The 16309-nt window shown below is 40.5% G+C and overlaps 1 pseudogene; it reads left to right on the top strand.

Moving 5' to 3' along the window:
* LOC147227795 (uncharacterized) overlaps positions 1–16309 on the top strand; it is a 412630-nt pseudogene that overhangs the window by 373953 nt on the left and 22368 nt on the right.

Here is a 16309-nt window from a genome sequence, read left to right as displayed (position 1 = left end):
AGCTGGACCCTGCTGACCAAGCAAAGACATGTCACCATAAACAAGCTGCAGGATATTGACAAGTCACCAGTTATGTAATGCTCACTAATTTTTTTTCCTGGTTGGACGATAGGTATGATTAAAATATGCTTAAACGCTGTTTATTCAGTTAGATAAAGAATTTCAAGATTTGTATCTGTTTTTTATACTTTGGCCAATTTGTAGAATTTGTTTCGGAGTGGATTGTGAACATTTTGTTCGGCAGAGAAAACTTTCAAAATTATATATTTTTATGAACTTATTTTGAGCAAAAGCTCTCTCAATCTACTCACTTTGCTAGTTTCACTTTTTCCCTCAAGATTGCACGTCAAAGTTCATCAAACAAACATCTCCAAGAGTAACATGTGCAAATCATGTATGTCAACCAAGCAAATGTTGAGTGACATGCAGCAGTTATTCCTAGAACAAAACGTGAAGCATGACAGCACTCGGCTCAGTGTTGTGATGTGACGTGTCATGATGGTGGGAAAGGTGACGCCGTGGAAAACAAGTTTTCATCCAAAGTATACAGCAGTAGTCAAAACAGTGTACGGATAAATGAGGAATGTATCACAATAGTAGTTTACATGACTGCAAATGCTCCATTTATTCACGTGCATGCAGGCGCGTGCACGCACAAACACACACCCGCGCCCCCCTTTCATTTGTTGTCATCAAATCTGTTGTCTGTCAAAATATAATTTAAATCACATATGTATTATTTTTGATATTTAACATAGTCGCCACCGACTGAATCGACTTGTTTCATATTCAAAATTAAATAATAAAAGGTTAATTCAAAACGTTACATTTCAGTTGACCTTATTCATAACAAAGTCAAACATAAAAGCCTGAAGACAAACCGCAGTAGTCACACTATCGGGCCTAAAATATAAGGGCGCTTTAATTTTACAGTGTGAAATTGGTGCTCCTTTAGAACATCCTCACTAACCAGTTCTCTATTTATCTCTTGTCATTGGTATGACTCTGATACGGCTCTTTTGTACAGTAAGATTGTAGTTGGGCACATTTAAAAGCACATTTGAATAAATATGTGACCAGACCCTTCACGTGAGTTCATTTCACTTGTAAAACATGGGGGGCCTTTCTTTTATAGGCGGCCCTCCCAATTTATTTTATGGAATACAGCTACTGCTACTATACTCATAATATTATTGCAATACCATCCTCACACTAGTTTTTAAGAGATGTGTTTGGATTGTTTTTAAAACACTGAAATGCTGAAATGCTATCCGCTGCAAAAACACTAACGCAAATACATTTTGCAATTTATGTCTTAAAAGCCCCAAATAAGTTGGAAACATGAAATTTAATTTTCAGAAATGTACACAGATTAATTTGGGGTGCATTTTTAATGAGTTTTTTCGGAGGGCAAATTGTGGTTGCGGTTTATGTTTGCTTTTTATTCAACAAGTTTTTGTTGACGGCAAAATAAAGAAAATTCAGTTATCGAGACAAAAATGACAATATTTTAATTGTCACTTTTTTGTTGACATTATATAATTACATAACTTACATTTGACATAAATGTTTGTAAAATATTTGAATTTTTATATATGCATATACATAGCTTACATGAACAGAAATACACATTTGCAAAGGAAGTAGTGGATTTTAAAGATATTGATGATGAAAATGTTGCAGATTCTGTCCAGTGGAAGAAAGTAATTCTGCATACTTAGCAGTACTGCTGAGCTGTTTGTTGAAGAAGCCATCTGTTTACAAGTTCCAATTGTTTTTACATTTGCAAAACTTCATGAGCTGCATCAAACGACAAAAGAAATTCATTAGCTCTCAAGTTCACGGTGGCATCTAATTGGCAGAGGATTCTTTTATTTCAAGTCTTTTTGTTCCTTCATAGAGACTTTGTCTTGAATGGAAAGCTCTCATCATAAACTATTAATATGCTATGATAAATAAGAACTACAGTTTTTGATCAAAAAGTGCGAGACAAATCAAATGTTTCTCTTAGATTGAAATATGCAACTTCACCCAGTTTGCAGAATGAAAGGCCACCATCTGTTTTTCATATGTTCATTTGCAGAGAAGATATTGAACTGTCAGGGGTGTCCTTCCTGCTTCTTCACAATACTCATTTCTCACTGCAACAGAGACAAATATTCTGCTCTTTTACATTCTACCTGCATCTATCAGCCTAGTACTCTGAGTTTTATTTAAAAGTAAAAACGGGTTGAAATAAGTAATCCAATTTAGATTAGACTGCTCTCCATATCAGTAAAAAAATATTTACCAATATTCTACAATTAAATGTGTTATAAGTGAGAAAGTATAAAGGGAGAGAGAGAGAGAGAGAGAGAGAGGTACCCGTCACAAGCCTTCTATCTCGATTACAAAGGAACGTATCTCTCACATGACTATTCAAAGTAAATGTAATACGTTGGGAGAAAAAAAAAAGAACGATGAAACATTTGAAGGCTTTCCTCATGCCATTCTATGAGGGCTTTCAACTGCATAAACTTAAACAGAAATTTAAATGAGGCTGTCACATTTTACTCATCCCTTAACTCACATTTCTGGTGGAAAATATTTATGTAATTGCTCATTCTCACACTAAAGTTTGTTCATCCCTTTGCTGGAATTTTATTGACAAATTTTCAACGGCGAATCATGTTGAAAAAAAAAAAGATGTGCGAGGAAAATTCAGCTATGGATGTTTTAAAAAGTCAATCTGAAAATTCTAAATGCAGGAAAACTTTGGAAGTGACAGTCGCTTGTTGATTCATTTTTGATACATATCTGATTCGACCTCGACAAAAAAAAAGAAAACTGCACCCTAGTGTTTTGCTGAAACGAATATTGTGCATGCACCATGAACTGCACGCAAACTACTGCATTCAAAGACAATCTGCCCCCTCTTCGTCCTCCTTGTTAGCTTAGCAGGAGCGGCCATTTTGTCTGCATTTGCATTGGTCCAAATGCCGTTCTCAGGTCATGTCACATCTCTATTAAATTGATCTGCAGAGTGTAGCGCCAATTTCTTTTGTCAGATTTTCAGAATTGAGTTCTCTTCACTTGTGACTCGAACAGCAACCTCGGTGGATCGTACAAATATTTTTTCTGACGGTTGCTAAGTATGAGCGACGTGACGTGACGCAAACATATAGAGGTGGCGCACACATGCGTGCACACACGCTAAATGGGATGAGTTGATCCCTTCCTTAGAGTCTGCGTCAACCACCAGCTGCTCCCACCACCACATTACGTAGACAAAGAACCCCAGGATGTATAAATCTAGCTGTCCAGAGGTCACCTTGGCTTGTTTACTAGACTTGATTGAATGCACAGTGGCAGAGCAGACCACCGCCATCCTCTGCTTCTCCTATGCCATCATGTGTTTTGCCCTGAACCGTCCCGGATGCTTGGTCATGCTGGCAAGTAGCACTGTCTGTACTTTGCATGGGTCAGCTGGAACAAACGAAAAATGTGACGGACAGACCTGCTGAAGTAAGGCTCTCTCTAATGTTTCTCTTTGAAAATCTGCAAATTTACGTTCATGCCATTAATTAGTTATAATTCTACCAATTAGCCTCTTCCGTTTTAGCTCTGCCAGAATAATTTACCACGGATCAATTCATTTTTAATCTAGTTTTTCACTAGAAAATCAGCACTTGGATTCGACTACCAGGAGAATACTTTTTCCTATCTGGTCAAGTGAAAGGATCACATCTTTCTCATATTACTGTGTCTTTGGGAAAAAAAAATGCTGCATGAAACATACCAAAATCTGTACAGATTAAACACCTTGAAATGTTATTTCTCTCTACAGAGATTCTCTACAGAAATGAGATTTCTCTCTACAGAGAGTTGTCACTTCATGGGTTGACCCATCAACCACCTGATCCCAATGTCAAGCTTATATGCAGCAGGCACTTAATCAGCTTCTGCACGTTGTACCACATAGCCACGAACGCACGTACACACCCACGCACTCACCTCAACACTGCTGAAACACACCACTACAGAAACGCGCCTGAGCTTCGTCTGATTGTTGTAAGATCCATGATGTCCTTGTCAGTGGTGCAGAGGGTCAGAACAACTGTTTGGGAGTGAGGCCTGAAGACTGGGCTTTCCGCATTTCCACAAAACTGCCCTGACCACCCTGGTAAATACAGGAGAGCAAATCCTTTTCAGGTTGAATGTTTGACACAGGACTGCCACATAAATCAGCGCAGGCCCAGCCCGGCACAGGCTTGGAACGCCATGGGAGTAGTAGGCGGCTCTCTGGTGAGGTTTTTGGAGAAGGATTATGGATTGAGACATACAGCTGGGAGGCTAAAGTTACACTTTTCATTACCACTTCGAGGGGGTCTTGGCTGCCTGGAAAGCAGTCAGATTTGTGAGGACCTCTTTCTCCCCCTGGAATTGTTATAATTCTGCAGGCACATTCTTCACCTGAGGATAATTGTTTTTGATATGGCAAAAACATTTGGCGAAATATGATGGGCAAATTGTGTTTTTTTTTCCCCCCCTTTCCTTTTCGCCAATTAAAGAATGAAAATAATAAAGAAAAAGGAGAGGGCATTGTGAAAAAGTCCTCATTCACCAAAAGACCAGAGTAAAGAGAGAGCAGTATGCCCCCTTCTGGCTCTTTTCTTCTCTCACTCTTTTCTTCTCCTTTTTTCCCCGGCGTCTGGAGATGTGAAGAAATGTCTTTTGATCAGCTCTGACAGAGCCCGGGCCATGTGAAGAGGGTGGCTAGCAGGACTCTGCCAATCCACGCAAGGCAAAAATGTTCGTAATAAGAAAGTAATAAGCTAACGAGTGCCGGGTGTCTGTCTGATCCACATTCTGGGTACTGACTGTGCCAGCACACCCAACGCTTTCTTACGTGTAACCGACTCTCAACAGTCTTTGGACTGTTTGCCAGGTCACTGCAATTCACCTGAGCAGTCCCATATGCTCGCACTGATGCTGCAATAGTCTGAAATTTCAGCGCCATGCTGGTACAACCAGAGCAGGCGTCCCTTTACTTTATATATTTAATTATATATATATATATATATATTTCTAATCTTACACATTGCGGGATCAACAATGTTCACAACTTGGAATATGTTTGTCGACCGGGTGGGTGTGGCTTTTGGGCTTAAATAAATAATAAACTGCGAGGTTGGTTGAGTGAGAGAAATTTGTCCCGCCTCGGAAGATCAACTTGTACTATTTCCACAACCGAACGCTTCCATTTCATATGTAGTTTTGAAGTGGTCGCCTATCAAAGGTTTCTGTCTCCGCAGGGTGGATTCTAGTAGACGGTGCACCACAACAAGGAGATAGTTACCTTTCACAGCTTCTCATTGCAGCACCCAGCCCAAATAAACATATCACCTCCACTGCAGGGGGAGGAGGACAACTGCACAGCTGCCAACCTCCCCTCTTTTTCGACCCAGCAGTGGTGCTTGCCAACTACAGTGCTGCAGGGCATCCCGGTCATGAACAGGTGCTCTTTTGGCGAAGTTCAGCCTCAACTCAGACCTGTCTGCGGGCCCGTGCAAGCAGCTGGATATTCGAGGGCCGGTAAGGACTGGCTGGCCAGACTTTAATAGTGTGTTGGTGAGTCCCGGGCTCAGCCCTGGTAATTATGGTGGGGAGAAGCCGATTAGGCAGTGCTGAGCAGCCCAGTGAGGGGGACAGGCCCACACCCAGCAGGGAGGGGAGTCCTGCCACGGGAAGGACCAATCAAGTGTAAAGCAGAACTCAGACCCTGGGCCTTGGTTCAGTGGGAAAAGGCTTGGCCACTGGTTCAGAGCGCCGCAACTTTCACGGATTAGTAGAGACACTATTCTTAAGGCTGAAAGGGGGAACACAGCACGGAGGCAGGATCAATGCATGCATGCAAGCACACAAACACACAATCTCTCTCTCTATCTTTCTTTTTCTCTCACTCACTTACAAAACCCACCAACAGCTGGGAGCAAGGCTTCAGACATTGCCATATTACCATAGCAACAGCATATTTCACATTCGAGTCCAAATGAAGACACTTCAGCCTGTAACTGGAATGTTTATTCCAGCTATTGGAAGTATTTTCATACTACCTTGATTCTCCCTGACTTATGACAGGTGGAGGTGTTTGGTGCATCTGAATAGTAACTTCTTGCCAATTTCTAAAAAAGTGTAGATTTAAGTATGGTGGCAAAAGCAATTGATACAGAGCCAACAAGTTACTTACAATGAGTGTTAGGTAATATGGGAAAAGAAATACCCCTGCTATTCAGAAGCCCCTTTCTTAATTCCATAAATTGTTGAATGAATCTTTACCTCATACAAGGATGATATTTGGAAGCAAACATGACTTGCTGATTTTCAGGCTATCTTGCTGGGGAAAATTTGTTTTATGTAAGAAACATTTAAACCAAATTTTATGCTAGTTTCAGGGCAGATTTTGTGAACTTCTGTAGCAAAAACAAAACAAAACAAAACAAAACAAAACAAAACAAAACAAAACAAAACAATACAAAACAAGCAAAAACTAGCTACAACCAATCTGGTTTCAGAAAAATAGATCGTATGTTCAACATGTGATCAGAAGTAATTCTATCATAAAATATTCAATCCTAACAGTATTCAATATGCAGGAATGTAAAGCCAAGCCCTACTTTCAAGTGTAGTGACTTACATTCGCTCTCTTTTCACTGGTCAAAACCTTTCATACATGCTTCATCTAACAGACTATAACTGGTGCTTTTAACACTTTGGTTTCAACTGTAATTCCTTAAAGTAGATAAAACGTCAACAGGTTTTTAACATCTGTGAAAGATTGCAGCCTTGGGTGCATTGTGGAAAGGATCTTAGTTATAATAAAATGACTATAAATAATAAATCATTCAAAATCCTCTTCAACAAATGTGCTAAACTATATATAATCAAAGCAATGTGCAATATCTAAGGATGTCTCATTTCTGAACTCATCACTCAGATAATTCAGATAATTGAATTGTTCCTGAGGTGTCACTGAAAACTGCACCGACATCCCATTTTATTCTCAAGCAAGGAGTCCACGATGTGTAACTATGACAATGAGCAAGCTAGCTGTTAAGGATTACACTGGAAGTTTCCATTGAGCATGACAATGTCTTCTATTTTCTTAGAATGCTTATTTTCAGTAACTGTTTTGGTTGAGTTTTGTCCTCATTTTAAAACGAGAGTAAACAAGTAAATGGTGACGCTGATTTGTTTCTAGATTGGGGTTGGTGAGCTCCAGTTCTATTCTATTCTGTTTAATGGCGTCTTTTCCCCAGACAGCCTGTGTGCGTGATGTTGAGTGTGTGTGTGTGTATGCGTGTGTGATTGTGTGTGATTTTGCATTCTCTGAGATGAGGAGTGCACGCCTGTATCCAGGGGCCTCCCCCCTACCCCACCTCATCCAACCCTCCGTTCTGCACTTGCATTTGGTACCATCATCCTGCAAAGCTCTTTCTTTTCCTCTCTCTCTCTCTCTCTCTCTCTCTAACACGTGCGGGCACACACACACACACACACACACACACACACACACACACACACACACATACTTCCTCTCTCCTCTCTGTGTGCATCGCTCATCATGCTTCAACTTTGAAGTCACAGATTTCTTTCTCCTTTTTTGTCTCCGTGTGGCTTTGATGCACTAACATTCTGTGAATAGTTCCTCCAAGGTCTGGATCATTTTGCCTTATTCTTCCTGCTCTGCCAGTCTAGGAACGATGAGTCTCTTGCCTTTGAAACGGCGTCCATAAATTACAACTTGTCAAGTGTCATTTTCCTTGTTTACAGCCATCTTGGGCTTCCACTCCCCCATGTTTCCCTCTTGTGTTTCACATTTAATTGCACCAATAATGTTGGTGGTGCTTACCAGCACTGCACATGCAGCTTGTTGCTGCCGAAGGGGTACGGAAACTATTAAAATATTTTTTAGGCTTTGCAAATTTTATGTGTGTAATTTGTGTGGCTGTATCACACTGTGTTACCACCAACTAAGAGAACAGAATAAAATTGTGTTTTGGCCTGTGTTACAATAGTAAGAATGGTTTAAAAAGGGACAGACAGACAGTCAGAGAGAGAGAGAGAGAAGGAAAGAGACAGAAAGTGCTTAGGAGTAGGAGGAAAGGAGGAGCTACAAAGGAAAAGAGGGGAGAGGGGTAAAGGGGAGTAAAGCCTGTACAGGAAATCTTCACTAAGTGTTCCTAAAGAGCTCATGTTTTTCCTCCCCTGCACAAACAGCTTAATTTATTGCATGTCTGCAGAAGTCAACAGCCCTTTATAACCCCACAATAATTTCCCATATGTTCCATATATTACCACAGAGAGAGAGCCAGGGAGAGCGGGAGATCGCAGGAGAAAAAAAGACTGAGGCAGCAAGTATGTTCTGAACCCTACACACGCACACGCACGCACGCACACACACACACACACACACACACACACACACACACACACACACACACACACACACAGACATACACATGCACACCCACAGCATTGGATAGTACACTTGTCCCAATCATAGCCTCATTTGTACAGTATGTGTACAAGTTTGTTATTCTGCACACAATGCTACACCTGTGGGTTGGCTATGAAATACTTTTGTTGATGCTGTTCACTTTCATCACTAGGGAAGAGTCCTTAAAAGTGGTAGTAGAAACAATAACAACAATATGCAATAATAATAATGATAATGATAATGATAATAATAATGATAATGATAACGATAACAACAACAATAATAATAATAATAATAATAATAATAATAATAATAATAATAACAATAATAACAATAATAACAATAACAATAATAATCTGTTTTCTGGATCTGCAGCAGGGTTTGCCTTGTCTGGCACAGGTTCAACTCCTCCAGCAGGACCAGTTTGTTACTGTCAAAACCAGTGTGCAACCATGAGATTAACAAAGTCCAAGTACCCCTGAAATGGGGGGTGGGGGATCTTTGGCAACTCATGCTTCAACATATGCTCTATAATATGGTTTTTATTGATTTTTTTTTCAATATTTCAAAGGTATTGGTTGTTTTTAATGGTCATACAAATAGATTGTCTATGTCATTTACATAAAGCAGGGTGTATAACACATTTGGAACACATCTCAGTTTAACCCAATAAAACACCCCAAAAATGTTGTACCTGCGGTCTTTGTATTATCTTCTGGTCTTAGCCGAGTGGATTAAATAAACATGTATATGTTTAAAAGCTTATATGTATTTAGTCATATAATAATTCATATACCAGTTTGTCTTGTCATCAGAAAACTACACATTTTCTTATGTACAGAATGACATAATTACAATACTTCAGCACATCATCATAAAAAAATGTCAGAAAATCAAGAAATCGCCAAGGAATAATCAAGATATTGCTTAAAACAGTGAAGAAATTATCTTGAAAGTAGCTGGATGGAACCAAGGTCTTAGTATTTTCATATTGAGGAAAACTTTATGTGCAGAAAATTATGTGTATTACATCTCTGACATGTTAATTGCAAACCTTAGCAGAAATTGTAACGTAAATGCATGTTACAAGATTGTCAGCTGAATGTGATGCAACCTTTTTTTTTTTTAATTCCCAGACCTCTACTGATGTTCATGATCACGCTTGTAAGTATGTCGCATTTTTCTAAGTTTTCAATTCTACATCCACAACAGAGGAGCGCTATAACCCCTCTCAACCTGGATTATCTGAGTGAATTTTTCACTATCTTGTTTTTCATGAATGATGTCATTGGCACTGTATGGCACTGTAAACATATGTGTCATTTATGACATGTTTGACTTCTTGAGGGGTTTCAAAAACAAAGTGAATACAATTTAAGAACAGACTAACACAGAGAACTGTCTTCCACTGTCTGCAGTCTCCTGTCTAGACATTGAATCTGTTTACAGTTGCTTTGGTGAGGTTTTGAGTTGTAAGCAAACTTTCAAGATTGATGTGAGTGCCATGCAAGCCATTCGTCTCAGCTGAGAAATTAAGAAACAGGCAGCCCCCTGTTGGTGTGGCTGATACATCCAGTGATGGGATGGGATACTGGAGGTGGGGGGTGTTTGGAGGGTTGGTAGGTTACAGAGCTGATCGATCCTGAGCTGCAGGTGGTCAAGCAGGAGAACAGCCTGAGCACTCTTCAACCTGTCCTGACTACCAATCAAACTGCATACACAATCACATCTACACAAAACAAATCAGCACATGCAGGGAGTCTGTCAGCTTCAGCAATCATTGGATAAAACAGATGTACTGATTTGAGAAAATAGTTTGAAAAATGGGAGTTTGATTGAACAGTCATTATAATCACTCATAAGGCTTCTGACAATTTCTCACAATATGAAAAAAAAAAAAAACAGTTATGAAGGGCAATGTGGAAAACAGATGTGCGCCTAACATAACATTTATCATATTCCATTGCTAAAAGATGTTCAGAAAGATTGTAATCGTTTGAATACTTTTTACATTTATTCAAGGAAATAATGACCATCATTCTGCCCCTTAAATGCTATGATATTTAGCTCTATCAGAGAAAATAAAATAAAAAAAAAAAAAAAAGACTAATTGAGTTTGGAGCCTACTTCTTTTAAATCCAAAGCGTTTATAAAAACAAAAGACAAGAAGCATATTATTCAGTAAAAAATGTCAGACAGGTACCTCTTTCATACACATACATATACGATATAAGTGAATCATCACGTTACATAGTAAGAACAGCCCGATCCACGTGCAACTTTGTATTCATAAAGAAATAGGTTAAGCCTTGATGTTTAAATCACAGCCAGAGTGTAAATTGCCTAAATCCTTTCATGCTTGTTAATGCAAAAAGGCTTGTGTTGGAAACGTGTCTTTAAGATCATAGTTTGTAGTAGCAGGAGCAATGTTTGCATCAATATAAGGTTCATTGTTATAAGAGAAGGATGCACATATAAAGGTAAAACATAGAGTGTTCCTCTACCTTAACCAGGCTTGACCCGGCTCACTCTTCATTCTGTCTGAAACACTTACATTAAATTGCTTTTTTATTTTACGTTAATATGTGAGCAAATGATTAAAGGTTGGCTTAAGAGGATTTGGTGGGAATAGAAAACTTAAGTAACTCACCTGCACTTAAAGATTTACTGTATTTACAGGTTCCAAGTGCTGAGAAGCAAGGATGTTTGGTTTTGACATTGTGATTGTTGGCCTGCGCTTACGAGGCCATGACCAAAGGGGAGTTGTTTTCCTTCTTTTTTTTTACAGCCTTTTCAAAAATGAAGAGACAGTAAAATGAGCAGACTTTATTTGCCCTTTCATATGGACATGCACGGAAATTGTTATCCCAGATGTGCAGCCGAAAAGACATGATTTCTGACCAGTGATGTTTCTACTATATAACACGAGGCCGGCTCATGACGAGCGATTGCGGAATAGTAGGAGTGAAATTGGATTAATCCCAACCAGATAAGAGGTTCTTCTTTTTCTTTTCTACTTAACAAACATTTGTGTGACTTATCACAAACATAGACACTGAAAAGAGGGAAATCGTGAAGTAAATGAGTGAAATGTCAAGGACTTCACTTCATTAACAGAAAGGCCTTCTCAAAACTCTTTGCAGTGAATGAGTTCTTGTGAATAGGCACCAGCATTCACCCACTATCCTATGCAAACAAGTTGTCCCAGTACCACATTGTTTCAAAAGACCTTGTGACACACAAAAAAGCGGGCAATGTCTGGGACACACATGCTATCACAGACTCTTTCACGCCCAGGCTAAACGTTTAGCTACCCCAGCTAATTAACTGCTTTGAAAGAGCATGCATCAAAGGGAGGCGGAATTTGGAGTCTCTCTGACCAACCCTCGGGTCCAGAGGTCAGCCCTCTCCAAGACAGAAGCTAGGATGCCCTGGCCCTGGACCTTTTGGACGCTAACCCTTAACCCCTGCTGGAACATATCAAAGCACCGGCGGCAGAGTTGCACAGACGTCCCCTACAATAACAGGAAGACATCAAAGAACGGGTTGGAAAAAGACAAAAGAAAAAAAATTAAAGTGAGCCAATATCAAATTCCCTCTTATACCGCAGATATTCCAAAAGATGAATATAATTAATCTCTCCAAGTTGTCATGGGTCTAAAAGGCCCTTGCTGTGCTGCAGCCTCCTTGGGGCACTTGAGGAGAATTATGTGATTAAACAGACCTGTGAATTCTGGACACAGGCGAAGAGAAGAAAGCTTCAGTTCTCTGCATAATGCCCCATAATCAAGTGGCTGGTGGCTCCATCATCCCTGGCCGGGCCCTGCGCAGCCTGTTCACAATCTGTCTAATGACAGAGCAGGAGCTGCCGAGCGCACCAGTGCTTCCCAATGAGCCACAAAGGGAGATCACAGGCTCCATTGTGGCTAGGCACAGGAGCTCAGCACTCATCAGGCCCAATAAACCTGTCTCTAGTCAGGGTTGGACACACCCCTCATCTGCCAGCCAAGAGCCCCACACAGCACACTCCATCAGTCTGTCACTCTGTCATTATGACATCAGGCTGACATGGTCTTATCACCTATTGTGCTACACTCACTCTCACTAATGTTTATATTTACATGGTGAGACTGGAATAACATGTCTTTTTTTCCTTCCCTTGGCCGCCGTTGTGATGTGGAGTATCGTGGAGATAATGTATGGGTATGTATCTACATACACTGGTTGTTTACTTGCCCGCCCTTTTACCTCCATTTTGAACAGGGCTGCTCCTCTTGGCCTGCGCTGCCTTCCGGAGCGCCTGCCAAACGTATGCAAATGAGCTCGTCCACAATGGTGCCCACAGCTGCATGTAGTCGGCCAAAGACAGAGGACAAGGCAGCCGTCCCTTTCATCCGTAACCCCTGATCCCTTCTCAGTGACACATCGCGCTCACCCCGACACTGTTCCTCGCCAAAGAACCATGTTGTCTCCGATCCCACAAACCCACTCTTCACAGTTTTTCTCTATACACACAGATGAGCCTTTGGCCTGACTCTCGGGAGCTTTTGACAGTGTCCAGAATCTGCTCAGACAGTGTGTATAGTGATTCGCATACCTCCGTGGCTCTTGAACCTTTGTGCGACCAAAGTGTAAAAGGAAACGTGAGGAAAAGTAAACAACTTGTGTCTTTTTTTTCTTTTGAACGGGCTTTCGTCCGTGGGCATTATCCGGGCTAAAATTACTGCTGCGAGAGGGCAAGGATAGAGGGATGGGGGGGCGAGGGGGGGGGGGGGAGAAGGAGGAGGAGGGTTATCCAAAAAAAGAGTGGGGGTAAAGAACCTGATTGCTTTAATCTCAATGCTTGCGGCGCACCCCTTTTCATAAAGCTCTTTGGCCGTGTGATTCAGACCCAGGCCCCAGTGTTCTGCGCCCCACTATTGTTCTCACATGAAAATCAATTCCCTTGAAGACCCTCCTTAATCCTGTTTTTGGCGTCAACAATGGCTACTTGTGCATGGCCCTGATAGACTAAGAGCTAGGATGATGCGGCTGTCTGCTCTGATTCCAGCCAATTCAGGTAATGGCGGCCCACATCACTTTGTAGTTCCAAGTACAGAACTCGACAGGAAGACGTTTGCGATCATAATTTCCTGCAGAGCAGAGGCCCGGGCACCCTACACGCCCACAAGTCTTTTAATTAGGACAGACAACCACAGAGATTAGAGATCAGTCTGTAACAATGACTGTCCCTTTGAACGGGCCTCAGCCTCTGTCCCCACTGAGCCCATATGGGAGAATAGTGCCGTGATCATGCTAATAACAATCACGATAGCAATAGCACACAGCAGTAGACTCTACATTGGACCACGTGACGGGAGATTCATGCGATTCTCCCCATGCAAATGTGAATATCGAAAAAAAAATCGTGATGTCGTGAGTGAGACTTAATCCCACTTGACAAAATTTTAATTTGAACCAAAGTTTAAAAGGTTTAATTTTTTTTTCTTTTCTTTTTTTCTTCATCTGAGGGATCAAAGTTCCTTCTGAGGCCTCTTACGGGCAACCCTGGGTGGCTTCCTGCAGTACAATGCATTCATAATTCTGTTTTGGGTTTCAGGTAGATTTTAAGCTGCTCCGTCTGGTTTTGTTTCAAAGACAAAAACAGTCGTGTCTTGGCCTGTCAGGCACGAGCTTTCGATTCGATTCTAATACGTGGTGATCTTTTTATTGGATTCATACATCAAAACAGTGCAGTTTCCGTGATTGCTGGATTCCAGATATGAGCTTTGATGCAATCTTCCTCTAACTCTCCAAAGACCAACAAGAAAAGCAACAGAGAGCAGCATCACAGCAACAATCCGCCTTAATTACAGTCAGAGCTGTATCTAAAAGTGCTGATGAGGGATACAAAGGCCTAAGTCTACAGAGGAGATTTCATTACTCGTTCCTCTCCTTACCTTTTCTGTGTTTGGCAAAGAAAAGGAACAAAGGAGGAACCCTACTGATTGGAAACTAGCAGAACAGTGAAACAACAGGACACAACTGATCACTCATGCATGGCTGGGATTAGGATAAAACTAGAAAGAGCATGGAGAAGAAAGCACACAACTAAAGAGACAGGGGACTGACAAACTTTTTTTTTCTTTCTTTTGTGGTGAAAAGGATGGAATGAAAGGTCTGGTCATATGAAAAGATTGAGAGGGAACGATTACCAAACAGAGGCGGTCCTTTTCAGCCTCTGTACGCCACCACTCTCATTCCTTTTAACCAGCTACATGAAAGATGAAGCTCAGTTCTCTGGGGGCCTGATATGAGACAAGTGCACAAGATAAAAATGAATTGTTTATTGTTTATATAATATTAGTATTAATTAATTCATTCATTCCTTAAAGTCAAGGAGGGTGTATGCCAGCATTGTTCAGTAGGAATTCGTATGAGCTCAAGATTGGAACGTCTCGATTCCCATTGACCGAATGCTTGTGAAAGTTGTTCATTACACGAGAACTAACAAAACACCAGTCTTTTCACCCTGTGCCTTACTAAGTGGAGATCATCCAAAAATAATTTGAGCACCTCCCCTGTCTTTGGCCTAAGTTCAAATTGAGTTCTATCCTTTATAGACCTCACTAAAAAGGAGGGAAAGGCAAGTGATTAGAAGTTCTGTCTTTGACTTCTCCTCATTTAAGCGTGTATTTGTAAATGTGGGGAGGTGATGGCTACGCCTCTGTTTTGCGAAGGGCTTGTTTTAAGTGGGACACCACTCATCCTCTCTCAGTTTGGATCAAGGGTGAGTTGGGGACATAGTTAACTTGTCTGGAGGTGAAATAGGTCATTGTAGGAGTGTGAAGTGAAGCATAGGCTTTCTAAATAGGGGTTGGAGTACTTGTAGTTATTGTGAGAAAAAGACCAAGACCAGACTCCACTGAGCACCTCAAAGTGTTTGTGTTGCATTCAGTGAATTGTTTGTATACAAAGAAGCTGTGTAAAAATATATTCTCAGTGGAGTAAAAGCAGACTGACTCAAACAGGAGGCGTTGCCTTTGAGTGACGACTCATATCTGTAGAATTTTGATTTTGAGCCATTCTTTGTAAATGTTCAAATAAAAAAATATAATGAATGAAGATAGAAGCTGAGGCATGCATGAAAAGTCCCTGAATTTATGTGCCTAAAGTTTTCCCTTTGAAATAAAGATAGATACACATTGTTGTATGTTACTTCTCTGTGACGGTCTTTTTGGAAACACAAACTAATAGGGCCTGTACTGAAAATAATCAAAAGCTTAATTTTGGAAGTACTAGTTGCGTGATTGATGGATAGGAAGAAGACCAATAATAACATTAGAGGGAAAATCAGGTGATTAGATATTGTTTGACACGCAGCAAGTTCCTGAAATAAAGCGTAGGAATATGGGTTCTTCAGGGGTTTGCTCAAGAAAATAATACAGATGACAAATCCGAATTCCACTATAAAATCAGTATAAGTTTGATAATAATAAGCAGAACTACAATTACTGCAACAACTACTGAATTTCTCTCGGAACTCTCTGTTTTTTTTTTTCTTTCTCCCTTTTTCATGTCAAGAAATGACAGATAAAACATTTCTAAAGCATTTGATTTGGCCGATATTAGTAACTATTCCTCTTAATAAGAATATAAATACGAAGATTTAGAAAAAAAATGGTTGAAAGAAGCCATCGCCGACTTTAAACTTTGTTTTTTTTTGATTTAACATGTGAATTAAAATGACTGACCAGGCTTCAATGGGGATGGCAAGAAAGACATGGATGCCAGTATCTTTATTAAAGTGAATTAGTGATGAATCACCCTTGTGCATGAATCATACATCAA

Source organism: Fistularia commersonii, chromosome 13 (genome assembly GCF_037954325.1).
Source record: "Fistularia commersonii isolate RoL2024-O1a breed Wild chromosome 13, RoL_Fcom_v1.0, whole genome shotgun sequence".
Taxonomy (NCBI): Eukaryota; Metazoa; Chordata; class Actinopteri; order Syngnathiformes; family Fistulariidae; genus Fistularia; species Fistularia commersonii.
The sequence above is the reverse complement of the archived record's forward strand: the minus strand, read 5'-3'. Positions and strand labels throughout refer to the sequence as shown.